This window comes from Bos javanicus, chromosome 12 (genome assembly GCF_032452875.1).
Source record: "Bos javanicus breed banteng chromosome 12, ARS-OSU_banteng_1.0, whole genome shotgun sequence".
Classification (NCBI taxonomy): Eukaryota; Metazoa; Chordata; class Mammalia; order Artiodactyla; family Bovidae; genus Bos; species Bos javanicus.
This window is the reverse complement of record NC_083879.1, coordinates 20,697,394-20,723,565: the sequence shown is the minus strand read 5'-3', so window position 1 is coordinate 20,723,565 and position 26,172 is coordinate 20,697,394. Positions and strand designations below refer to the sequence as shown.

Genomic DNA, 26,172 nt, shown 5'->3' with positions numbered 1-26,172 from the left:
AGGCACAGGGCCATCGTGCCGTCAGTAACGTTTGAGAAGAATGATGTCCTTGTAGGAACCATCATTTCAATCGGTTCACATGATGAAAGGTGATTTTTTGGTAGTTAAACATTTCAAGTGGGTTGACAGGTACATTTCATCACAGGCACCAATGATAACATGGTCTTAATTTTCCTGGAGCAAAACCTGTCTGAATTTTCATTGGAACCCTGACTCTTAAATCTCTCACTTGGGAACATTTGTGTGTGAGAGCTCAGTCATGTCCAACTCTTTGTGACCCCATGGACTGTAGCCAACCAGGCTCTTCTGTCCATGAGATTTCCCAGGCAACAATACTGGAATGGGTTGTCATTTCCTTCTTCAGGGGATGTTCCCAGCCCAGGGATTGAACCTGCTTCTCCTGCATTGGCAGGTGGATTCTTTACCACTGCACCACTTGGGAAACCCATTTCAGGAACATTTAGCTCAGTCTGTTGTTGCCTCTTTCTCCTTCACTCATTCATCCACGTGTTTCTTGAGCTATCGCTATGTACCAGGCACTGGGAGACAAGGAAGCTGGCACCATGATTACTACACAGTCCATTACTATAGACTCTGGCATGACTAGTGCCCCCTTAGAGTGTATGACCTGCACAGCCACAGGCAGCAGCCGTAAAGAACCATGAGCCACAAATGAGACCCTCATAACTTAGCTGGGCAACACCAACATAAAAGATTAAAATTCAATCTGACATAAATCTATAGGAGATATGGTACAGGAGCATCTTCGATGCGGGAGGATTCTAAAGTCACAATGACATAAACATTTATTATAGACGATCTACCACTGAAGGTCCCTTGAATTTCCAAGATGGAACTGGAAGGTCCTGACTTGCAACAAGACCACACAGCCAGATAGATATTCCTTTGGTTGACTAGTAAATGAAATAAAGGCTTGCAGTATGGCTGTTATAAGAGTCTTGCATCATTTAAACACTAGACCCCTGCTCAGTAGGCTGTGTCTTTCATCTACAAGAGGCTTCTGGAACCGAAGGATGACTAATGTAACAACAAAGTGAAGTCTCCGTACTCCCACGATCATGGAGTTGAATGGTGGGTGGAATTATTTAAGCTCTCTCTCTCTCTCTGGTTGAACATGTATTCCCAAACTGATACGAGTTAAGTATGAGCATGATGCAATTTCAATTTACTATCATACCACAAAGGAAGGAGCAATTTTTTCTCCACAGGGCCTCTGAGAAGGCTTTCTGGAAGAGGCTCCAGGTGAATTGGGTTTTGATGGGTCAACGACATCTCACAATAACCCCAAATGCGGGGGAGATCACTGCAGGAAGAGGGAAGACTGTTTACGAAGGCACAGATCAGTATGAAAAACAAGCACATTTGGAAGTGGGTGGTGAGTAACTCTGAAACACGGCAACAGATGCAGAAGGAAAAATGGACTGGAGCCAAGTTGTACAGGGCTCAGCTCAATTTGGGATAAGGGGGCAGTGGAAAGTTTTAATAAAGGGATGTTGGAATCAAGTCAGCGGAGGTTGGCTGCAGGCAAAGTAAGAAGTTAGAAAATGAGTGATGAGTCTAGTAAGAGATAACAAGGATGTGGGAAATTACATTATTGGCCCTGGTTCTTTCTTCTCTCTTGCCACCTTTCTCTCTGCCATGTGGCTTTACACTTCCTTCCACTAAATGGTTAAAGTGCATTCCCCCACCCTTTGACTTTGAATGAGACCACATGGCTAGCTTTGGCCAATGGAAACACACAACAGTAGCGTGTGTTTTGGCTTGCCTTCCTGTGCCTCTGACATTTCCACAAGAAGAACACGCTTGGGCCAGCCCACTGGAGCCAGAAGGAAGGATGAGAGCCATGTAGAGCAGACCCAGCCTAGCTGAGCCTAGTCTCCATCAGCCAGGACCAGACACCCAAAGACATGTGGTAAGAGCCACCCAACTAAGCTTGGTCTGGATCAGCTGACTCAAGCCACTGTTTGGGGATTGCTGTTACACAGCGATACTTACAGCTGCAGGCAGAGTCAGTGGGTATACAGAGGAGACATAGTCTTAGGCTATTCAGGAAGCACAGGGAGTCCAGGGCCTGGGGACGGGGGCAGGAAAAGCAGGAGAGGAGTTGACCTTGATGTTTCTGGCATAAGCAACTTGTCTGATATTGATATTTAACTGAGATAGAAAACAGAGGAAGAATGGCAGGTTTGTGGGGAAAGATGAGCTCTCCTTTGGCCAGGCTGGCTTGAGATGCCCCAGTGACTTCCAGGAGGGATGTGTTGTTGGCAGTGGACCTGCGCGTTGCTGAGGTGATGGGCTGAACTCAAGGATGGACCAGTTACCGTTAGGCCGCATTCGCTTTCATGCAGTTACTTCTTAAGTGTGTGACCATATTGAAAGAGTCGGATGCGACTTAGTGACCAAACACCAAGATATTGATTTGAACCGGTGAAAATTCACCTGGATGGCTTTAAAAACAAGCAGAATTCATGGGTGATTCTGGTCCTTTCCTTTGCATGCTCTTTCTGCTCACCTGGCTACTTTCTGTTTCACTGAACATGAGCACCACTATCAAGAGAAGTGCAGCTGACGCAAAAGTAGTGAAAACACAGACCAATGACATTTCCCACCAGTCAGGAGCTTCACCGGTGGCAGGAGGAGACACCACAGTCACAGCAATGCCCATTTCACTTTTCCATGGTGTCCTCATCACCCACCACTGGGGATACATGATTCACTAAACAGTAATGGATGCTCACTATAAATGGAAAAGAAGGGCTTTGAATAATTTGGGAATGAAGACACTCACTTGAGAAGATTAGTAATGGTTTCTATGAGGGAAAGAAAGACACATGGGGTAGGAAGAGTGTTTGGAAAAGAAGTCATCAGAGCATCAGACAGTCCCAATAAGATCCTGACCCCATCACACTCAGGGTGTGCAGGCGGCCACGGGTGTGGGGTGAAGTTGTTGGCTAACACACAAATGACATCCGGCGTGGGCTGGCATCTTCTCAACATTCTATATGTATGAACTCACAGAATCCCCATAAACAACCCCAAAAGGAGGAGGTGCGACTCTCATCCTCATTTTATTATTGTTTTAAAAATTTATTTATTTTAATGGGAGGCTAATTACTTTACAATATTGTGATGGTTTTGCCATACATTGACATGAATCAGCCATGGGTACATGTGTCCCCATCCTGAATCCCCCTCCCACCTCCCTCTCCATCCCATCCCTCTGGGTTGTCCCAGAGCACCAGCTTTGAGTGCCCTGCTTCATGCATTGAACTTGCACTGGTCATCTGTTTTACATATGGAAATATACATGTTTCAATGCTATTCTCTCATATCATCCCACCCTCACCTTCTCCCACATAGTCCAAAAGTCTGTTCTTTACATCTGTGTCTTTTTTGCTATCTTGCATATAGGGTCATTGTTACTGTCTTTCTAAATTCTATATATATGTGTTAGTATACTGTATTGGTGTTTCTCTTTCTGACTTACTTCACTCTGTATAATAGGTTCCAGTTTCATCCACCTCATTAGAACTGACTCAAATGCATCCTTTTTTTTAGCTGAGAAATATTCCATTGTGTATATGTACCTAGACTGTGTGGATCACAACAAACTGTGGAAAATTCTTAAAGAGATGGGAATACCAGACCACCTGACCTGCCTCTTGAGATATCTGTATGCAGGTCAGGAAGCAACAGTTAGAGCTGGACATGGAACAACAAATTGGTTCCTAATAGGGAAAGCAGTATGTCAAGGCTGTATACTGTCACCCTGCTTATTTAACTTATATGCAGAGTACATCATGTGAAATGCTGGGCTGGAAGAAGCACAAGCTGGAATCAAGATTGCCTGGAGAAATATCAATAACCTCAGAAATGCAGATGACATCACCCTTATGAAGAACTAAAAAGCCTCTTGATGAAAGTGAAAGAGGAGAGTGAAAAAGTTGGCTTAAAGCTCAACATTCAGAAAATGAAGATCATGGCATCTGGTCCCATCACTTCATGGCAAATAGATGGGGAAACAGTGAAAACAGTGACAGATTTTATATTTTTGGGCTCCAAAATCACTGCAGATGGTGACTGCAGCCATGAAATTTAAAGACACTTGCTCCTTGGAAGAAAAGTTATGACCAACATAGACAGCGTATTAAAAAGCAGAGACATCACTTTGCCAACAAAGGTCCATCTAGTCAAGACTATGGTTTTTCCAGTGGTCATGTATGGATGTGAGGGTTGGACTATAAAGAAAGATGAGTGCTGAAGAATTGATACTTTTGAACCGTGGTGTTGGAGAAGACTCTTGAAGGAGATCCAACCAGTCCATTCTAAAGGAGATCAGTCCTGAGTGTTCACTGGAAGGACTAATGTTGAAGCTGAAACTCCAATACTTTGGCCACCTGATGTGAAGAACTGACTCATTTGAAAAGACCCTGATGCTGGAAAAGATTGAAGGCAGGAGGAGAAGGGGACAACAGAGGATGAGATGGTTGGATGACATCACTGACACGATGGCATTACTATAGACATGAGTTTGAGCAAGCTCTGAGAGTTGGTGATGGACAGGAAAGCCTGGTGTGCTGCAGTCCATGGGGTTGCAAAGAGTCGGACACAACTGAGCAACTGAACTGATATGTACCACAACCTTCTTATCTGTTCATCTGCTGATGGGCATCTAGGTTGCTTCCATGTCCTAGCTATTGTAAACAGTGCTGCAATGAACATTGGGGTATATGTGTGTCTTTCAATTCTGGTTTCCTTGGTATGTATGCCCAGCAGTGGGATTGCTGGGTCATATGGCAATTCTATTTCCAGTTTTTTAAGGAATCTCCACACTGTTCTTCACAGTGGCTGTGCTAGTGTGCATTCCCACCAACAGGGTAAGAAGGTTCCCTTTTCTCCACACCCTCTCCAGCATTTATTGTTTGTAGACTTTTTGATAGCAGCCATTGTGACTGGCGTGAGATGGTACCTCATTGTGGTTTTGATTTGCATTTCTCTGATAATGAGTGATGCTGACACCTTTTCATGTGTTTGTTAGTCATCTATATGTCTTCTTTGGAGAAATGTCTGTTTAGTTCTTTGGCCCATTTTCTGATTGGGTCATTTATTTTTCTGGTATTGAGCTGCATGAGCTGCTTGTGTATTTTGGAGATTAATTCCTTGTCAGTTGTTTTGCTATTATTTTCTCCCATTCTGAAGGCTGCCTTCTCACGTTGCTTGTAGTTTCCTTTGTTGTGCAACAGCTTTTAAGTTTAATTAGGTCCCGTTTGTTTGTTTTTATTTCCATTACTCTGGGAGGTGGGTCATAGAGGATCTTGCTGTGATTTATGTCAGAGTGTTCTACCTATGTTTTCCTCTAAGAGTTTTATAGTTTCTGGTCTTACATTTAGATCTTTAATCCATTTTGAGATTACTTTTGTGTACGGTGTTAGAAAATTAGATCTAGTTTCATTCTTTTACAGGTGGTTGACCAGTTTTCCCAGCACCACTTGTTAAAGAGATTGTCTTTTCTCCATTGTATATTCTTGCCTCCTTTGTCAAAGATAAGGTGTCCATACGTGCATGGATTTATCTCTGGGCTTTCTATTTTGTTCCACTGATCTATATTTCTGTCTTTGTACTGGTATCATACTGTCTTGATGACTGTAGCTTTGTAGTATAGCCTTAAGTCAGGCAGGTTGATTCCTCCAGTTCCATTGTTCTTTCTCAAGATTGCTTTGGCTATTTAAGGTTTTGTGTGTTTCTACACATATTGTGAAATTATTTGTTCTAGTTGGGTTAAAAGTACCATTAGTAGGTAGCTTGATAGGGATTGTGTTGGATCTACAGATTGCTTTGGGTAGTATACTCATTTTCACTATATTGATTCTTGCAACCCACAAACACGGTATATTTCTGCATCTATTTGTGTCATCTTTGGTTTCTTACATCAGTGTTTTATAGTTTTCTATATATAGGTCTTTTGTTTCTTTAGGTAAATTTATTCCTAAGTATCTTATTCTTTTTGTTGCAATGGTGAATGAGATTGTTTCCTTAATTTCTCTTTCTGTTTTCTCATTGTTAGTGTATAGGAATGCAAAGGATTTCTGTGTTTTAATTTTATATCCTGCAACTTTACTATATTCATTGATTAGCTCTAGTAATTTTCTGGTGGTGTCTTTAGGGTTTTCTATGTAGAGGATCATGTCATCTGCAAACAGTGAGAGTTTTACTTCTTTTCCCATCTGGATTTCTTTTATTTCTTTTTTTTCCTCCGATTGCTGTGGCTAGGACTTCCAAAACTATGTCAAATAGTAGTGGTGAGAGTGGGCATTTTTAAATTTAATATTATTTTAATTTATTTTTAATTGAAGGATAATTGCTTAACTATATTCTGTTGTTTCTGCCATATATCAACATGAATCAGCCATAGGTATACATATGTCCCCTCTCTCTTAAGCCTCCATTCCCATCTCCCAATCCATTCCACCCCTCTAGGTTGTCACAGAGCACTGGTTTGAGCTGAGTCAAGTGGCAAATTCCCACTGGCAATCTATTTTACATACGCCAGTGTATATGTTCCCATGCTACTCTCTCAATTCATCCCACCCACCCCTTTCCTCACTGGGTCCACAAGTCTGTTCTGTATGTCTGCATCTCCATTGCTGCCCTGCAAATAGGTTCGTAAGTAACATCTTTCTAGATTTTACTTATATGTGTTAATATATATTTGCCTTTTTTCCTTCTGATCTACTTCACTCTGTATATGGGCTCTAGGTCCATCTACCTCATTAGAACCAACTCAAATGCATTCCTTTTTATAGCTGAGTAATATTCCATTGTGTATATGTAACCACAACTTCTTTATCCAGTCATCTGTTGATGGGCATCTAGGTGCTTTCCATGTCCTGTGTGTGTGTGTACACATGTGCACTCAGTTGTGTCTGACTCTTTGCAACCCCATGGACTATAGCCCACCAGGCTCCTCTGTCCATGGAATTTTGCAGGCAAGAATACTGGAGTGGGTTGCTGTTCCCTTCTCCAGGGGGATCTTCCCAACCCAGGATTGACTGTGTCTCCTGCATCTCCTGTATTGGCAGGTGGATTCTTTACCACTGTGCCACCTGGGAAGTCCTTCCATAACCTAGCTATTATAAATAGTGCTGCAATGAACACTGGGGTAGGTGTGTCTTTTTCAATTATGATTTCCTCAGGGTATATGCTCAGTAGTGGGACTGCTGGGTCATATGGTAGTTTTATTCCAATTTTTTTTTTTTTTTTTTTTTACGGAATCTCCATACTGTTTTCCATAGTGGTTATTATCAATTTGAATTCCCACCAACAGTCCTAGAGCAGGAAGCTGAGGCACAAAGAGGTGGAGGAACCTGCCAAGGGCACAGAGGCAGGGAGTGAGCGGGCAGGCACTTGGCTGTGGCATCTGAGGTCTGTGGGTGCTGTCCCCTCCGAGGTTTTGCAAAAGGACTCGCTTCCCAGCTGAAGGGGCAGCTGTCACTCTCCAGCCCTTTCTGGCCGCGCTGCCGCCACTTCCCTCTCCTGCTCTCCTGCCTGCTCCTCGGCCCCAGTCCTAGCTTTATTTTGTGGCCACACATTTACATCTCTTCCTTCTGGCCCTGGGTCTCTGAGGGAGAATGCCCCAGAAACCACCTCCCTGAGGGCATATCCCCCAGTCTCTACATCTGAGTACTGTCTTCAAGGGGAACTGGATCAAGCCAGCACTGCAGGTGGGCGTGACAGGCACAGAAAAGCAGAAGAGCAACACTGGGAAAGCAGCCGGTATGAGAGGGGGAAGGTAACTTCTGAGTCTCCAAGACAGAGTTGTCAGGGTGCCCAGCGTTGGGCCACCTCTACCAGCAGCACAAAGGTTTCCTGGGGAGCAGTAACAAAGGCCAGGCTGAAGCCTGCATGCCTGAGTGACTGTTTACAGCTCTGCAAAAAGGGCAAGATGCCCAGCCTCAGAGCAGGGAACGGGGCTGAAAGGCATTCCACCAAGCCCGGCTCGCCCGGGCGGTGCAGGATGTAACCCCAATCGACCAAGCAACGAGGATGGAGACCGTGAAACATAGAGACATCAGCAGCCAGTATCCTGTCCCCAAGAAGAGTCAGGGGAATGAGTGCTGATTTTAGGACACTCTGGCTGTTGCCAGCCTGTGCCCACTGCATGTGACCCTTAAATAAACAGGCTCCAAGGGGGACAGAACACAGCTCCAAACCACCATCGGGCACTGGGGTTACACACGCCCCAGAGAGAACCTGCCTCCATGGAGCTAGATAGAAAACCAAGTATTGGAGGGGCAGGAGAGAAAATGTGAATAATTAATTGCCATGAAAGGCCTCTCCGCCTCCCTGGAGGAGCAGGGACGACATCACTGTGGGATATGCCTTTATCATATCTATTACACGGCCTCTCAAAGGCCCTCAGAGAGCACCTGTTCAGAGAGGGAAGGACACAGACCCAAGAGGCCAATCCCCCCGCCAGGGCTGGAGAGAGATCGGAGCTGTTCACCAAGCTTTCCAACTGACTTGTGCTTCCCAAGAGGATGAGGAAGATTCCTTCCCGTGTGATTATATACCATTAGATTTTCCTTGGAGAATGTGTAACACTGTAAGCAACTGTAAGTAAAGCACTGCACCAGGTCAGGCCTTTTATGAGGCAGAAAGAGTATTATGAACTTGAGGATTTGTTCCCTTTACCCCAGTATTTCACTCTCTTGTATACTCCCCTGTTTTTGTCTTGTTAAGTGTAACAGAAAATAACTTACACGATAACAATCATGTATTGTGTTCTTATTGTTTGTCAGACACTATCTTAAAAGCCTCAAATCTCTCATTTAAGCTTTACTTGGGTTTGATCCCTGGGTCAGAAAGATTCCTTGGAGAAGGAACCTGCTCCAGTTTTCTTGCCTGGGAAATCCCACGGACAGAGGAGCCTGGCGGGCTACAGTCCATGGGGTTGCAAGAGTGGGACACAACTTAGCAACTAAACCAACCAACCAATTTTTAAAGCACCACCATGATAAAGGTGAGGCAGGAGGTAGAGGCTCCCCAACACCCACCTCCCAGCCATGGGGTAAAGCAATTGGAGATTCATTCCCTGTGGATCAAAACTCAAAGACAGGGGCAGGATCTTTAAGGGAGGAGGCTGGGCCCTGCCCAGACCACATGTTTCTTTTCTCGAAGTCAGGAGACCTTCCTGACCACACATGAGCAGAAAAGGCTCCCTGGAAGCCAAAGGGAAGTGATGCCAAGGGATGTTCTCCACCCATACGCCTCTTCAGTAAAATCCATCTTGGCTAAGAGATGTGCGTGCACACATGGGAGGATCCTGAGATATACAGATATGAACTGTGAACCAGGCAAATAAAAATGACCAGCCAAAGGAAACCCAGAGGAAATACCCCATAAAAGTAATTCAGACTGCCACGAGTTCAGCGACTCTCTCTCCCTGAGTCTGCCTGTGTGTCTATTCACATGTACTGTATTCTTTTCCCTCTTAATACTTTACTATCTTCACTACTTTCTGTCTTTGTGGGAGTTCTTTCCTGCAAAGCCAAAGGGCCAGGGCCCTTGTCACTGACCACTGGTCTAGTGGCTAGGATGAGGTGCTGTCACCACTGCGAACTGGCCTCAATCTCTAGCTGGGAACCCAAGCCCCAAGATCAGAGGTATATCATTTCTCTCCATCTTGCAGGTGAAATGTTAACTGACTTGCCAAAGGCCATTAGGCTGAGGAAGAACTGGGTCTCTATGTTCCTCAACATGTGCTTTTTCTTGCCCCTTTTAGTTTTCAAAAAAAAATTTTTTGAGGGGTTGCATACCATATGGCTTGTGGGATCTTAGTTCCCCATCCAGGGATCAAATCCACAGCCCCTGCCATGGAAGAGTGGAGTGTTAACTGGACTGCTAGGGAAATCACCTTGCCGCTTTTATTTTTAAATAAATTTACTTATTTTCCCACACTACACAGCTTGTGGGACCTTGCCTCCCTGACCAGGGATCGAACCTGTGCCCCCTGCAGTAGAAGCACAGAGTCCTAACCACTGGACTGCCAGGGAAGTCCTGCTTTTTCTTGCCTCTTGAGCCCACCAACGTTATGATCATCCTGCCCTGAACCTCAGCCTGCCTGGCTAGGCTCCATCAGGAAACGTGGTTGGGTAATTTTTCTGTGAATGGACTGACCAGTGTGTCTGGGCAGCTTCTGGCAATCTCTGACCCGTGTGGGTGTCCTGAGTCTGGTGGAGGCACAGGGAGGGGACCGAGTCCTCCTGCTGGTTGACAGATGACCCGATGCTGGGCCTCCCACTGGGTTATCTCAATGCTGCCTGTGCCAGGACCCCTCACTGCCACTCTCTGCATCCCAAGGCTTCACGCCAGCCTTGCCTGCACTGTCTCCCGCTGTTTGGTGTCCACCAGCCTGGTCTTCCTTGCAGAACTGACAAACTGCTGTCTCCTCAAGACACTGACTTCCTAATAGCGGGTACGTCAAATTGAAGGTCCAGATCATCTGTTCCAAAGGGAATGAATGCCTGGCCAAGTCTCAGGACATGACAAGGTCAGACACCCCTTTCTAGAATTTCTGGGCAATGATTAATGTCTCTTGTCACTTTATCCACCGTTTATCATTGACAGTCTGCAATTCTGTGACAATGACTTGGGCTTCCCTGGTGGCTCAGCAGTAAAGAATCCGCCTGCGATGCATGAGCCACAGGAGACGTGGGTTTGATCCCTGGGTTGGGAAGATCCCCTGGAGGAAGGCATGGCAACCTTCTCCAGTATTGCTGCCTGGAGCATCCCCATGGACAGAGGAGCCTGGTGGGCTACAGTTCATAGTGTCACAATCAGTCAGATATGACTAAAGTGACTGAGCAAGCATGCACGCATGGCACTGACTTATTTAATCAAGGAATGTTTATCGAGCACCTACTATCTGCCAGAAGTGTCGGATACAGTGGTGAATAAAAGTCTCTGCCTTCATAGAACTTATCATCTAGTTAGTGGGGGAGATAGACAATAAACAAATAAATAAGATGAAGTCAGGTCCTAAATGCAATAGACACTTCACTGTACAAACTCATGTTCAAAGTGGGTACCGCAGGTGTTTCCAAGGCAACAGCCATAACCACTACCATCACCTAAATAAACTGCCCTGGACCATTCCAGGGCCATAGGACCCACAGGGCCCCCAAACAGCTCAGGAGGCCAACAGAGTCTGAACAAGGCCCCCTCCAGCTGCTGCAGGCTGCTTGCTTCAGGGAACCTGGCTCCAGAGTTTAGCTAGAGTCCCTCCAACCTCAAATGCAGGAGGTTGAATAAACTTATTTACATTTCTAAAGCCCCATTCTGAGGTACCCAACAGTTCAGGGGCTTGGATGCCTAATCTACTGACCAGACACACATGACCAAGTGGCAGAAAACTCACAGAAAAACGGTGGATCAGGTATGAAGGATCCACACACCCAGGACATAGACTGACGTGTGAAGTAAGATTAGCTCAGAAAGCAGGAGGGAAAGAGACCCTAGAATGACAAGGAACACAAAACCCGCTGCATTAAAGTGCCACAGGGGGCCAACCTCTCACCATTAAGCTGCCTGGTCTTTCCTGAATGCCAGAAATAAAAGCTGCCAGAAAGGGGCTTCCAAATTCCTTCCTGGGAGAATCTATTCATCCGAAATGTAATGAATAACCTGCCTTCAGCTCTTTTTTTTTTTTCTTTTACAGTTTTTCTTAAAGCCAGTTCTTCGAACCTCTGAACTAATTAAAAATTGAGGCAAACCCCTTTGTCTCTGACAACACTTAAAGCCCCAGACATACTCAATTCTTAGTACTTTTATGATTTTGACAAGGCCTTTGGTTGGCCTGAAATTTTGAGCTGTGAAGGGAACAAGACTGGTCCCAGTGCCAGCTCCAAAATACAGTCAAAACGAGACACAGGGTTGGCAATAGTGGCAATCTGGAGGCAGTGAGGTACATATTGAATATTTAACATAGGGGATCCAAAATGCTTCTCCTCAGCCTGAATTCACAGAGCATGCATGCACGCTAAGTCGTTTCAGTGGTGTCCGACTCTCTGAGATCCTATGGACTATAGCCCAGCAGCCTCCTCTGTCCATGATACTCTCTAGGCAAGAATACTGGAGTGGTTTGCTATGTCCTCGTCCAAGGGATCTCCCAGACCCCGGGATCAAACCTACATCTCTTAAGTCTCCCGCATTGACAGGCAGATTCTTTACCACTAGCACCACCGACTTTCCTATAATTGAAGAATGGAATACAGGCTAGAACACCTAGTCTATCGACCAGACACACATGACCTAGTGGTAAAAAACCCATGGAAAATGGTGCATCAGGTATGTAGGGTGCACACGCCCAGGGCATAGACCAACGGGTGAAGTCGGAAAGCAGGAGGATGGCACAGTGGTAAAGAATCCACCTACTAACGCAGGAGACTTGAGTTCGATCCCTGGATTGGGAAGATCCCTTGGAGAAGGAAATGGCAACCCACCCCAGTATTCTTGCCCAGAAAATTCAATGGACAGAGGAACCTGACTACTGTCCATAGGGTCACAAAGAGTCAAACATGACTCAGCATGTACACATATAGGCTGAAGAAAAAAAAAAAAAAACCTGTTTTCCTTTGACAGAGGAAAACACTAGGGCATCTTTCTGATACTTGGGCTTTTGTAAGAGGTGCGGCTTTGCTGTTACTGTATTTGACCACTCTCTCAATTTTCATCATCTGTTGCAGAAACAATGTCAGGAATCTGAACATGTGATTCATATTCTTAAGCTCATTCTAAAACTATTAAGAAAGTAATAATAGAGAAAGCAAGGCAGATGCTTTAGACACACTGCATGTTTTTTCATGTGGAAATGTGATGTCCACTTGACTTTAAAGGTATTTCTAAGCTTTGCTGTGAGACACACATGATGTCTCACACACCAGATGGGGAGAAGAGGGGGAATCAAAGGCCAGACACCAACCAGCCAGGAAGGACCAAGTCACTTTAAATTTCGACACTGCTTGACAGCAATTCTGGAAGAGGGCCGGGAAGTTGATATGTGATTAGTCTGAGAAGCTTTAATTCAGCTAAAAACACTTAAGCATATCTGGCATCGTTATCCAAGTCCTGAGGACTTAATGATTTTGTAAGTTTATGAGAAGGTAAGACAGGTCTGACGCACACTAACACCCAATGCTTAGCAATGTACTCAGGGGGCTTCCCTGGTGGTCCAGGGACTAAGACTCTGCACTCCCAATGCAGGGGGCCTGGGTTCAATCCCTAGTCAGGGAACTAAATTCCACATCACCCAACGAAGACCCAGTGCAGCCAGATATATATTAAAAAACAAAACAAAACAAAGGCGTGCTCAAGCAACTCCATCAATAAAAAATTTTTTAAAATGTGCTAGACCATTTATGAATAAAAATTATACTGTTCAGAACAACTGCAGAGTCTCTAGTATTCTACACACAATCACTCTACTCAGTAACTGCCATTTTTTCCTAAAACACGTTGTATCTTGTCATTTCCATCAGTGGCACGGTTCCCCTGAATAAAATTCAGGACCTCAATAAAATTCTGAAGATTTGGAGGTGAGGCAGCAGGGCTTGCCAACAACACGACTGGAGGGTTAATCTTGTTTTAAGAAGTAAGGTGTATCCGTCAAAGCCAAACAGACAAAAGAGGAAGATGTTAACCAAACCTATCCCCAGGATTTGTTCACCAAGACCGCTCAGCCTTACAATGCAGCTAGCAGGAGGAACCCTCACAATTACAGTAATTAAGATTTATTTTTAAAAGGGATTTGTCTGGCAGGATGTTGAGAAATGAGACGGGCCATGATTAGTCATTACAAGTCTACGAAAAAAAAAAATACTACCGACAGGCATATAAAAGACATAGTGGATGGTCTTAGGAAAATCAGTGATTAAATTTGGTTTTGCTCGTGATCAAACTAGCAATACGGGAAATGGAACCTGTGGACTCTTTTATGTTTTTTGCCCTAAAATTCAGTGAAACATTCAAAAGCTTTGCCAACTTGAATAGGATATTGATATACCCCCGGGCCTTGTTTCCAAGTTTCCATAGAAAAATTTGTATGTTACAGCCCATTGGAAGAACAAGGTTCCTGGGGGCAACTCAAAAATTAAAGATGGGGGAGGGACATCCATGGTGGTCCAGTGGTTAAGACTCCACGTTCCCAATGCACAGGGGGCGGGTTAGCCTATGAACCTACAGGCCATGCGGAATGGCCAAAAAAAAAGATGGGGGAGGCATTTCAGTCTGCCTGCCCCCCCACCCCCCGCATGTTTCAGATGACATCAGACAATTCGCCCAAGTGGACCAGTTAGTCAATGGCAGGTGGAGAAAGAGAAGAAACGCGTCCCAACTCCCAGTCTGCGGCTCTGCCCGGTTCTGAAGTTCCCTCTCCTACTGATGGGCCAAGGACTGCAAAGCAGGCAGAGACCGAGTCCCTTCCCGAGCTCACAAGCTAATTAAGGAAGCAAGACGCTCACACGTGAGCAACATAAGAAAAACACAAAATGGGAGGTGGTAGGTTCAGGATGCTCTAGAGGATGAATTTCAGAGATAATAACCGAAGTTTCCCTCTTCCCTATTTTCTTATTGCCTGCATCCCCCCACCTGCAGAGTCCGGGCTGTTCCTTGCTTCAGGGAGCATGGGGTCTGACGGACTCATTCATCACGCTTCTGAATTTAGGCTGTTTTCCTATCACAGCAGAAGAAACAGCCTGGAACACAAAGCTCTCTACTGTGAGGATTCGGGGGTTGGAGACAGAAGACGCTTTCTGAGCCAAAAAGGGCTAAAAACCTAGAGCAGGGGTTTCACCTTGTGAATTGGAAGTCAAGAAGAATGTGTGGTGCTCTGGGGGTGGCTTTTCCCGCTCAGATGATGTCGTGTTTGGGCTCCTGGTGGGAGGGAGAAGACCAGAAGGGACGGGACCAAAGCCTGGATGCCAGAAGGTTTCTCAGGATGGATCACGTACTGAAGTCCCAGGCTGAGCCCTGCGGGGGTGGGGCCCCCAGTGCAGACCTGTGCCTTCCCTTGCCACGGGGTGAGGGCAGAGGCTCAGGAATGAAGTTCAGCTCTATTGCAGAGATATACGGCAGTTCCACTTTTATACCTGAGTGGGTGACTGTGAAAAATTCCTACTCACTGTATCAGGAGGTTCATAGAGAGTGCTTAATAGACAGCAGAAAGTGTTATGATCCAACTGACATACATACATACATACTCTAAACATGCCAACCTATAGAAAGACCTCCAGTTTCTAAGTCTAGGTTATCTATGACCCACACACTTTAGCCTCACTATGTTCAAGCCTGAGGCAGTGGAATATTAAAAATGGAATCACAGAGGAAGCCCATTGTCCCAGCAACAGACAAAAGAAAGACTTCTCACAATTATTCTTGTTATACAGAAGGAAAGAGAAGTCCTTCAAGCATTCGTTGCACAGCTCAGCTTCATTCCCTTTTGATATCAATAATAATGTCAGATGTCAGAATGAGATAAAAAAGGTGGAGAGCAGGTAAAATGTTTCTTCTCTTCCATAACCAGTGTATTGTACAAAATTTGAAAGTTTAACAAATGTGGGGGGGCTTCCCTGGTGGCTCAAACGGTAAAGAATCTGCCTATAATGCCGGAGTTCCAGGTACGATCCCTAGGTCAGGCAGATGCCCTGGAGAAGGGAATGGCAACCTGCTCCAGTATTCTTGCCTGGAGAATCCCATGGCAGAGGAGCCTGGCGGGCTAGTCCACAGAGTTACAAAGAGTTGGACATACCTGAGCAACTAATGCTTTCACAACAAATCTGGAGGAAGAGAAGGTTTACAAAGAAGAAAGAAAGGACTAATGGGATCCTCTTTGCTTTCTTGGTCAATTCTGATTATAACCTTTAGTGGCTATGACCTGGCTTTTTACATACCAGTCCTTGAATATTCCCAACCTGTTATCCCCTCAAAGGTTAATGGCAACAATTTTGATGTTGAATAAAGATAGAAATTGGCTACTGGAGGGAAATTGCTTTTCATGAAGCCTGTGCAGCGTACTCATGGTGTTTGGGTATTGTTAATAACGCCTGAGGTTGGAGCGGGTGTATAATCAATACCATACATTTAATGAGAACCACAGAACAGGCTCCAGCTTGTGGGCCTCCAAAAGCTGGGTCTCCCTGTTTACAATCTACTCTTTAGAGCAGTTTTGCCCATTCTTATTGTGTACATCTGTGTATAGTGTGTGTGAGTAGCCATCTATACAGTTTTTTTTGCATAAAATCTCAATTTTTATTAGACCCCGGCACTCAAACCCATGCCCACAGGACAGTGAAATAGTTCTTTTGGAGAATAACCCGGCAAGAGAGATCAGAAGCTTTAAAAAGTAAATATTTGACAATTTCACTTGTAGGAATTTATCCTAAGGAAATAATGAAGGATATGCATAAACTTGTGGTATAAAAATATTCCTGCCAATGCTGATTATAATAGTGAAAAAAGAGAAGAAGACCAACAATAGGGTACCAGTGAAAGTGAAAGAGGAGAGTGAAAAGGTTGGCTTAAAGCTCAACATTCAGAAAACGAAGGTCATGGCATCTGGTCCCATCACTTCATGGGAAATAGATGGGGAAACAGTGGAAACAGTATCAGATTTTTTTTTTCTGGGCTCCAAAATCACTACAGATGGTGACTGCAGCCATGAAATTAAAAGACGCTTACTCCTTGGAAGAGAAGTTATGACCAACCTAGACAGCATATTCAAAAGCAGAGACATTACTTTGCCAACAAAGGTCCGTCTAGTCAAGGCTATGGTTTTTCCTGTGGTCATGTATGGATGTGAGAGTTGGACTGTAAAGAAGGCTGAGCGCCGAAGAATTGATGCTTTTGAACTGTGGTGTTGGAGAAGACTCTTGAGAGTCCCTTGGACTGCAAGGAGATCCAACCAGTCCATTCTGAAGGAGATCAGCCCTGGGTGCTCTTTGGAAGGAATGATGCTAAAGCTGAAATTCCAGTACTTTGGCCACCTCATGGGAAGAGTTGATTCACTGGAAAAGACCGTGATGCTGGGAGGGATTGTGGGCAGGAGGAAAAGGGGATGACAGAGGATGAGATGGCTAAATGGCATCACGGACTCGATGGACATGAGTCTGGGTGAACTCTGGGAGTTGGTGATGGATAGGGAGGCCTGGCGTGCTGCGATTCATGGGGTCGCAAAGAGTCAGACACGACTGAGCGACTGAACTGAATGAAGTTTGGTGCAGAAAGAAATACAATGGAATACTGTACAGTTAAACTATTACAGAAGTAAGTTTGGTATATAAAGAAAGTTCACAATATGCTTAGTGAGAAAATCAGACTATAAAACTCTCCAATACTACTTTTGGTAATAATATACATATATATAGGAATATAGATGCCCAGAAAAAATCTGTAAAGGCAGACACTAAATTATGACTTGTTTCTGAATGGTAGCATTCTGAGTTTTCTTCTTTCGGTGAGAAAAGCACCTGGCATGCTAGGGGAATGTGTAATGGCAGCTATCCACTTTTGTTCCCTCCCTTGGGATAGGGGTGGGATCCTGACAACCGTGGTAGACTAGATGTCCCTGAAGTGTCACTTCAGTCCTTCAGGGAAAATCTGGTCATGAGAATCCTGCCTCTGTTTTTCTTTCATATCCTGGCTAGAAATTGACACCCTTTATGTAGTTGAAATCACACAATTAAAACTTATCTTTGAAGCCAGAGGACTACACAACAATTTTTTGGAAACAGATGTCCGTGTAACAGACCACCAGAGGAGTTGTCCATATGGGATACTGAACTCAGACTCTGATTTCCTGATGAGTATCTTTGGTTATTGCTTTTCTCTTATCAACTGTCAAACAGTAATACTGTCTAGTTTTCCAGGTTCCACTCAGAGGACTCTGAATATATAGATTCCACACCATCAACTAACTAACGTTCAAAGTGCACTCACAATTTCAGCTCCAACAGGTTCATTCATCTCAGGTTTCATTTGCTAATTTCATGATCATATAGATAAAGCTGCTACTTCCTTCTCAAAAGAACCCCAAACAAATACCTCTAGCCAGCCTGATAAAGAACAGGTCCTATGTTTTACAATTAACTACTCTTAGAACTTCCCTTGGTGGTCCAGTGGTTAAGAATCTGCCTGCCAATGCAGGGGACATGGGTTTGATCCCTAGTCTGGAAAGATCCCATGTGCTGCAGGGCAACTAAGCCCGTGTGCCACCACTACCAAAACCTGCACTTCAGAGTTGGTGCTCCCAACCAGAGAGTAGCCGCTGTTCACCACAACCAGAGAAAGCCCACATGCAGCAGTGAAAACCCAGCACAGCCAAAAAATTAAACACATTCATTAAAAAAAAAAAAACTAGTCTTGGAGGAGGAATACAATTTTTTTACATTATCCATCAGATCAGATCAGATAAAATAACTTAAATATTAAGTGGATAATTTTATCTAGATATCATAGTTATACAAATCCTAGAGCCCACAGAGTGAATGAGTGAGTGAAGTCGCTCAGTCGTGTCCGACTTTTTGTGACCCCATGGATTGTAGGAGCCTACCATGCTCCTCTGTCCATGGGATTTTCCAGGCAAGAGTACTAGAGTGGGTTCCCATTTCCTTGAGTGTACCATTAAAAGTTAGCCTCTGAAAGTAAGAAACTTGGATCAACCACCTCAATCAGGGATGATTTATTTATTTTATTATTGGGGGGATGGGCTAGATCAGTGCTCTGCAAAATATAAGTACAAACAACTCACTTGGCTTAGGAGTTCAGGGGTGGGGCCTGGGATTCTACATTTCTAACAGAGTGATGCTGACGCAGGGGTCTGTGGACCACACTCTGAGTAGCAAGTTTTCCTGTTTGGTGATTTAAGGTGCTATGCCAAGCCAAGAACACCTTGTCTGGGCAGCTGACAAAATGTGGAATGGGCACATAGCTGCACCAGCTGCATTTTGTAGCTCTCAGCCTCTGCTCAGCTCCACCTGTGTGGCTTCAAGGCCCAGACCTGTCAAAAATGACACTCACAGGGCTGCGGTGTCTGTATTAGTGTTCCCTACAAGCTATGTGCTAAATGGCTCCAGCCCCAAGAGGAAGGCCCAGGAGCACAGCAGCTGTCTCAAACACGAAGCCACAGTTGCCCCAGGGGAAGCCTCAGTGTCGGGGGGCCTGGGAAGAGCCACAAGCACCAGGGCTCTTCTCCATAGGCAGAAGAGCCGGTTCCTAACTGGAGCGAGACCAGTGCGTCCCCAGGAGGAGAGAGGACGTCTTGAGGGCTCTTTCCCACACGGCTGCAGGAGCTGGCAGTGGGTGGCCCAGATGCCCCAGGCTAGGGAACGCAATAGGTATTTCTGAGTAAAAGCAGTAATCCCACTCTTTGGAAGGCAGAGCCACAAGGCAGGACAGACTGGACAAGAAAATCAGACTGATCCGTCTTCATGCACAACACCGTAATGGTTTCTGATTGGTCTCTGTGACCATGACCACAGACGAGGAAGGGCTGTATCATCAATGATAACATCACAAAACCTGTCTAGGGCTGGGGCATCATTCCAGTTGTGCAGTAGCTCACCAGAACCTCCACAAGAGTAGCTCTGCATGTGAACCTAACTGTTAGGCCAGAATAGGTTCTCAAGCAGAATAAAAATGGAAGTAGTTCTTGTTGGGTTTCATTTGCTGGAAGTTGCACACTCAAGCCTTCCTGGCACACAAAACCCTGACTGTCGTGCACTGAAAATATATACACATGTCCCCAGTGCATTCATTTATATCAACTGTATATATACAACAGGATGTCAGACAGCGTCACTAGTATTAACATTAATAAGCCCTTTAGAATCCGAGGAAGTAGAAAATGAAAGAAAGTAGTGATGCATGTGAACTGAGATACTTAAGATACTGGTCAGGTTGGTTTTTAAAGACCGTATTACCATCTTTAACTATAACTAACTTTGTCTGAAAGGCAATATTCTAAATTAGAGAAAATTGGTGACTTTTCTTTTGGTGCTTTTACTGCAATAGAATGTGAAGCTGGGGATGGAATAGGTGGATTTTTTTAGTCTTTTGGCAAGCCTGTGTATAATGCCAATTCCACACTGATCACAGAATTAAGCAACTTCAATGGCTGAAATTGTTCTTCATAAGGATTAATACATAGGTTTGAGTTCTGCTTAGATCTTAAGGAATAAGATTCTGGAAGATTTGTTCTGGAAGATTTGTTCTAAAAATCATAATGGGGAACGTATTGTACACAGAAAACAAAATTAAGACATTTACAAATGGATCAAAGTGAAACTGACTCCCGTCACCTCTTCCAAAACACTGATCTTCCTGTTTCTGGATGTGTGTGATAAAAACTGGCTGTAAAATGAGCAAACTCTGTCAATAAGTTATCTTCTCTTCTAATAAAAACAGAAAGAAAATAATGAATATTTCATATCCCAAGTCTGAATTTAGCTCTGGATATAGGGACACAGATCATATACACAAATATTCCTCACCATTGGTGAGTCCTACAGGACAAAACCATACATATTCAAGGTGCTGCTGCTTTAAAAGCTCCTTACATTCTTTCATTAATTATATCACAATGGGCTTAACTTTCCCCCCATGCTGAGGGGAGGCACAGATGTAGCCAGAGACAAAAATCTAAACGTATTATGCTTCTGTATCCTGAAATAGTATGGAAATGATGACACCACTGAGAAATGAAAAAGACAGCATTTAGAAAGATGCGCCTGTGAACAAAGGGAGCCTTGGGAAGGGATGGGATGTCCTCCCATCAGAACAGCGAGGCAGACTTGACAAGCCCCAAGGTGGCTCTCGACCAGCTACTGCTGCTGCTGCTAAGTCGCTTCAGTCGTGACCAACTCTGTGCGACCCCATAGACGGCAGCCCACCAGGCTTCCCCATCCCTGGGATTCTCCAGGCAAGAACACTGGAGTGGGTTGCCATTTTCTTCTCCAATGCATGAAAGTGGAAAGTGAAAAGGAAGTTGCTCAGTCGTGTCCAACTCTTCACAACCCCACGGACTGCAGCCTACCAGGCTCCTCCGTCCATGGGATTTTCTAGGCAAAAGTACTGGAGTGGGGTGCCAGTGCCTTGCAATTAACCAAGTGAAGCGAAAGACAGTGAAAGTGAAGTCGTTCAGTCGTGTCCGACTCTTTGCGACCGCATGGACTGTAGCCCACCAGGCTCCTCTGTCCGTGGGATTCTCTAGGCAAGAATACTGGAGTGGGTTGCCATTTAATCCAGATAGCCCAACTTTTTCCATTTAAAAAGCACCTGCGGGGGCAGGGCACAGCCTTCGACAGAATGACAGAGCTCGAGGACATGACATAAACTGATTAGAACAAATGGGTCCAAGATGGCGGACAAGTTGACTTCCACTAGACCTTGAGCCTCAGTAAATGCTCATTGTAACATACCAGCAAGCTAAGTGACACACTCCGGCACCATGACAGTTTCAAGGCTGACCATCAAAGACCAAAAAGTGGGCAGTGGGCCAATTCCTAGAAATCCCACCCCTTCTCCCAAATAGTTAGAATAATCTGCCCCACTCGTTAGCCTATGAAAACTGCCCAGCCCATAATAGCTTAGGGGCTTCTCTGGTAGCTCAGCTGGTAAAGAATTCAAATATAATGCAGGAGACTGCCTGCAGCATAGGAGACCCAGGTTTGATCCCTGGGTCTGTAAGATCCCTTGGAGAAGGACATGGAAACCCACTCCAGTATTCTTGCCTGGAAATCTCATGGACAGAAGAGCCTGGTGGGCTACAGTCCCTGGGGTCACAAGAGTAAGACACAACTTAGAGATTAAACCACAACATAAAAGCTAACCACACCATAGTTTGAGGTCTCTCTTGCCTTCTGAGATGGCCCATACTCTGTTTGTGGAGTGCATTTCTCTCTAAATTCACTTCCTACCTATCAAAACAAAACCCCAAACAAACAAACACCTGCAATCTACCGACCATTTTTCCTTGAGACGAGAATGTGTCCAGGGGCCCACAGCAGCAGCTGGGCCTCTTTGAGGCTGCCCTCAAGGGCCAATCACAGATACGGTGGCCCCAGGAAAACTGAGGGGACAGAAGTCCACTGGACCTACAGCTTGTGGCAGCTCGGGACCATCAGGGAGAGAGTGGGTGGGAAACAGGGAAGCTACCTGACTCACTAGAAGGGCAGGGCAGGAGGCAAGGGACAGAAAGCTAGGAGAGAAACTGGCAGGCAGGAATGTGAGGCATAGGCAGGGGCCAGGGAAGATGGGGGAGAAACGGGTGAAAACAGATTCAGTGACTCCTGCCCACCCATACAGGTGCCTTTTTTTGCACAGCTTACTACATGCTCCTGGGCTCAGATGAGCAGAACGCACTGCTCAAGGCCATTTCTCCATAATTTCAGACACAGAGGATTCCTCAGGGCACTGCCAAGCACCTTCTTGATCACTTCAACTGTTCTTTTGCCATGCGTGCTTTGAAAAGTCTGAAAGAGCACAAACCTGCCAGGCATTCCTGCTGTCAGTTGATAAGAGCCAGGTGAGGAGTTAATGACTCTACTTGAGTTTCGAGAAAAAACAGACTTAGGCACAATTAGGAGGGCAAAGAGAGAAGGGTTTTGGAGAAGAGTCTTAAACAGAGAGAACTCATGAATTCTTTGACTACCGGCGTTATCCTGTGGCTAGAAGTCCCCAAGAAATGTTATACTGTCCTGAAAATATCATTTTCCAACTCCCAGCATCTTCTAAGAGGAATTCTCCAAGTATGGTTATAATCTTTATTGGAATGGAAATATTCAATCACACATCACAGGAAGTGCAGTTGATTTTTTTTCCCCTTGGCATAATGTTTGTTTTTATTTTATCCCATTTATAAAATTTCCTCTTTTTATTTAAATCGCTTAAGAATGCAAACTGTACACAGTGGCTTGATGATCTTCTAGCCAGGCTGCTGGAAAAAAACAACCTAAAATTCTGAGAAAGTGAAAGTGTTAGTTGCTCGGACGTGTGCAACTCTGCGACCCCATGGACTGTAGCCTGCCAGGGTCCTCTGTCCACGGGATTCTCCAGGCAAGAATACTGGAGTGGGTTGCATTCCCGTCTCCAGGAGATCTTCCCAACCCACGTTCCCTGCATTGCAAGGAGATTCTTTACCTTCTGAGTCACCAGGGAGGCCCCAAATTCTGAGTGTAAATTAAAGTCAACTTCCTAAGGAAGCATCATGCTTTACTGAGATCTCCTGAATGCTCAGCGTGTGTACAGTTTTTGCAGAAACAAATGAAAAGCCTTTTTGGCCATCAATCTAAAAAGGGCAAATGGACCAGTTGCAATGAGAAAATTCATCTACACAAAACCAAAACATCCACTGAAGAAGCCTCTGAGCCACTCTCCTGAGTTGAAAGTGAGACTGGACATAGTCAATGGAAATGCAATCCTTTAATCCCGGATGTGGCGGAAAAACAAGACGCCCAGTGTGGAGAAGGGAATGGCAACCCACTCCAGTATTCTTGCCAGGAGAACCCCGTGGACAGAGGAGCCTGGCGGACTACAGTCCATGGGGTCACAAATTGTCAGACATGACTTAGCGGCTAAACAACAACTCTATAGCACAGGGAACTATATTCAATGTTCTGTGACAAACCATAATGGAAAAGAATATTAAAAAAGAATAATGTATATATGTATGTATCTGAATCGCTTTATTGTACAGCAGAAATTAACACAGCACTATAAATCAACTATATTTCAATGACAGTTTTAAAAAGATAAAAAAAAGGAAGATGACCAGTGATATGTACCCTCCTTCTCCCCTCCCCTATCCACTTATTTGAGGGGAGGGGGATAAAAAGAAGCAACTGCCCCTCACCACAATGTCTCTACTGACTGAGAGGAAGCTGACTTAGAGGAAGCTCACGGAAGCTCAAACTGACCTGAACAGCCCTCACTTCAGGGTTAGTGATACCATCCACCAGAGAGGATGCCCACCCTCTGCACTCTTATTCCAGGACAAAGAAAAAAGGTACAGTCCTTGAGTCTTTACACTGTCTTTCCTCCCTCCCTTCTTCTCTCTCTTTAGTGGAGTTTCTAAGACAGTCACATCCGAGCATCCCAGAGCTCTTGGGGAGGTCCTCAGGGGCCATTCAGTCCAACCGCCTCATTCTACAGAAGGGGAAACCGAGGCTCAGAGAGGGTAGACGACTTTCCCAAGAGCACACAGCTAATTCATGGCAGAACCAGGACTAGGACACCTGGACCCCACATCACCGCTTTGGTCCTTTCTCTTGGGGCTGACCTTTCTTCTACCGCCATCAGGGCCGGCAGCATGAGGAAGCAGCCTCTGCATTCTAAGAAGAAAATTGGTGGCCAAACAGAGTGGTATTCTTGGAGGAAGCTCTCCCGACCACCCCAGTAATGACAAAACCCAACCCTGGACAGACACACTCCAACCCCAGCTCATCCCAAGGAAGCATCTACACTTCTGTGAACTCAGGATCAAACAGTTAAAGGCACATCATGTGGTATTCGGTTAAGAACCACCTGCAGACACAGGTAAGTCCATTTCCTAAAAGTGACCAGTTAGTACCAGTGTTCAAACCCTGATCAGGAATCAGGAATCATTCAGAAACAAGTCATCCAGTGGACAGAGGCTGACCAACAGCAGCAGAATGACCGACGGGCAGGAGGTGCTTCCACGACCAACATATGGGAACTGGGACTGACTGGTGAGCCCTCTGGGTCACACAGAGGATGCTGCCACCAAGTTGGCTGTGAGAGGGGGGGTGACCCTGCAACTCTGCCATTCAGGAGGAAGAGGAAAATTATTAACCTTCTCTCTGCTTAGTCCTCTGATTATCGTTTGTGAGGAATGATAATGATCCTAGCTGGGAGGAAAGGCAGTTCAGGCAACATACAGGACAAAGACATCCAGAGGCCCACCAGTATCCCCTCACCTCTTCTTGCTGCCCAGAACAATGATGTGATGGCTGTGGCAGAGGCAGCTATTTTGTAACTCTGAGGCAACTCTGAGGATGGAAGCCAAAATCCAAGGACTGCATAACAGACCTGCATTGCTTCCTCCAGACTTTTTTCTTAATTAGAGGAAAACACTTTGCTGACAAAGGTCCATTAGTCAAAGCTGTGGTTTTCCAATAGTCATGTATGAATATATGAGTTGGACCATAAAGAAGGTCCAAAGAACTGATGCTTTCAAATTGTGGTGCTGGAGAAGACTCTTAACAGTAGCTTGGAGGAGATCAATCCAGTCAATTCTAAAGGAAATCAATCCTGAATATTCTTTAGAAGGACTGATGCTGAAGCTGAATTTCCAATACTTTGGCTACCTGATGTGAACAGCCAACTTATTGGAAAAGACCCTGATACTGGGAAAGATTGAAGGCAGGAGGAAAAGGGGGCGACAGAGGATTAGATGCTTGGATGGCATCACTGACTCAATGGACATGAATTTCAGCAAACTCCAGGAGATAGTGAAGGGCAGGGAAGCTTGGCATGCTGCAGTCCATGGGGTCACAAAGGGTCAAACATGACTTAGCAACTGATGCACAACAGAGGAAAAGAAAACCACACTTAAGTCATTATTTTTCTCTATTACTAGTAGTCAAATACATGTCCTAACTGAAGTGCAAAATGCATGTATACACCCTGACTCACCAAGAGGCCCCAACACTGAAGAATGAGGCAGGAATCGCCAGGTATTTAAAGAGAAAAGGAACAACAATAAAAGGTTATTGATCCCAAATGCACCAAGAAAAATTCCAGCTCAGGGATCGCAATTAAAATAATGGAGAGAAAAACATCCCAAACCAAATTACCAGTTTCACTGACAAGAGAGGTGCTTTGTGGTGACCCAGAGGACTGATTTGAGAGCTACAGATTGAACAAAGGTTTCGGGCAAGTATTTTAGAAAAATCATTCTTAAAGAAATGTAGCCTCTGGGTAAAACAGAAAATGGTGGCAGAGAGAGAAAGCATGTTCTCTGGTTTTCGGAATGCAGAAGCTTCAGGGAGGGAATGCGGATCACTAGAGCATTAATCTCATTATTACTAATGGTTCTTAATAACTAAGGGGCAATGCTGGGTCTCCAGTTGGCTGAAATGATCA

The 26,172-nt window shown here is 44.9% G+C and overlaps 1 protein-coding gene and 1 non-coding gene across 2 annotated transcripts in view; both read right to left on the bottom strand.

Annotated features, from left to right (window-relative positions):
* The window catches only part of FAM124A (family with sequence similarity 124 member A), a 121,226-nt gene that overhangs the window by 82,444 nt on the left and 12,610 nt on the right, over nucleotides 1-26,172 (bottom strand). The window lies entirely within an intron of this gene.
* TRNAR-UCU (transfer RNA arginine (anticodon UCU)) lies at nucleotides 10,001-10,073 on the bottom strand. Its single transcript has one exon. It is a non-coding gene; the product is annotated as a tRNA-Arg (tRNA).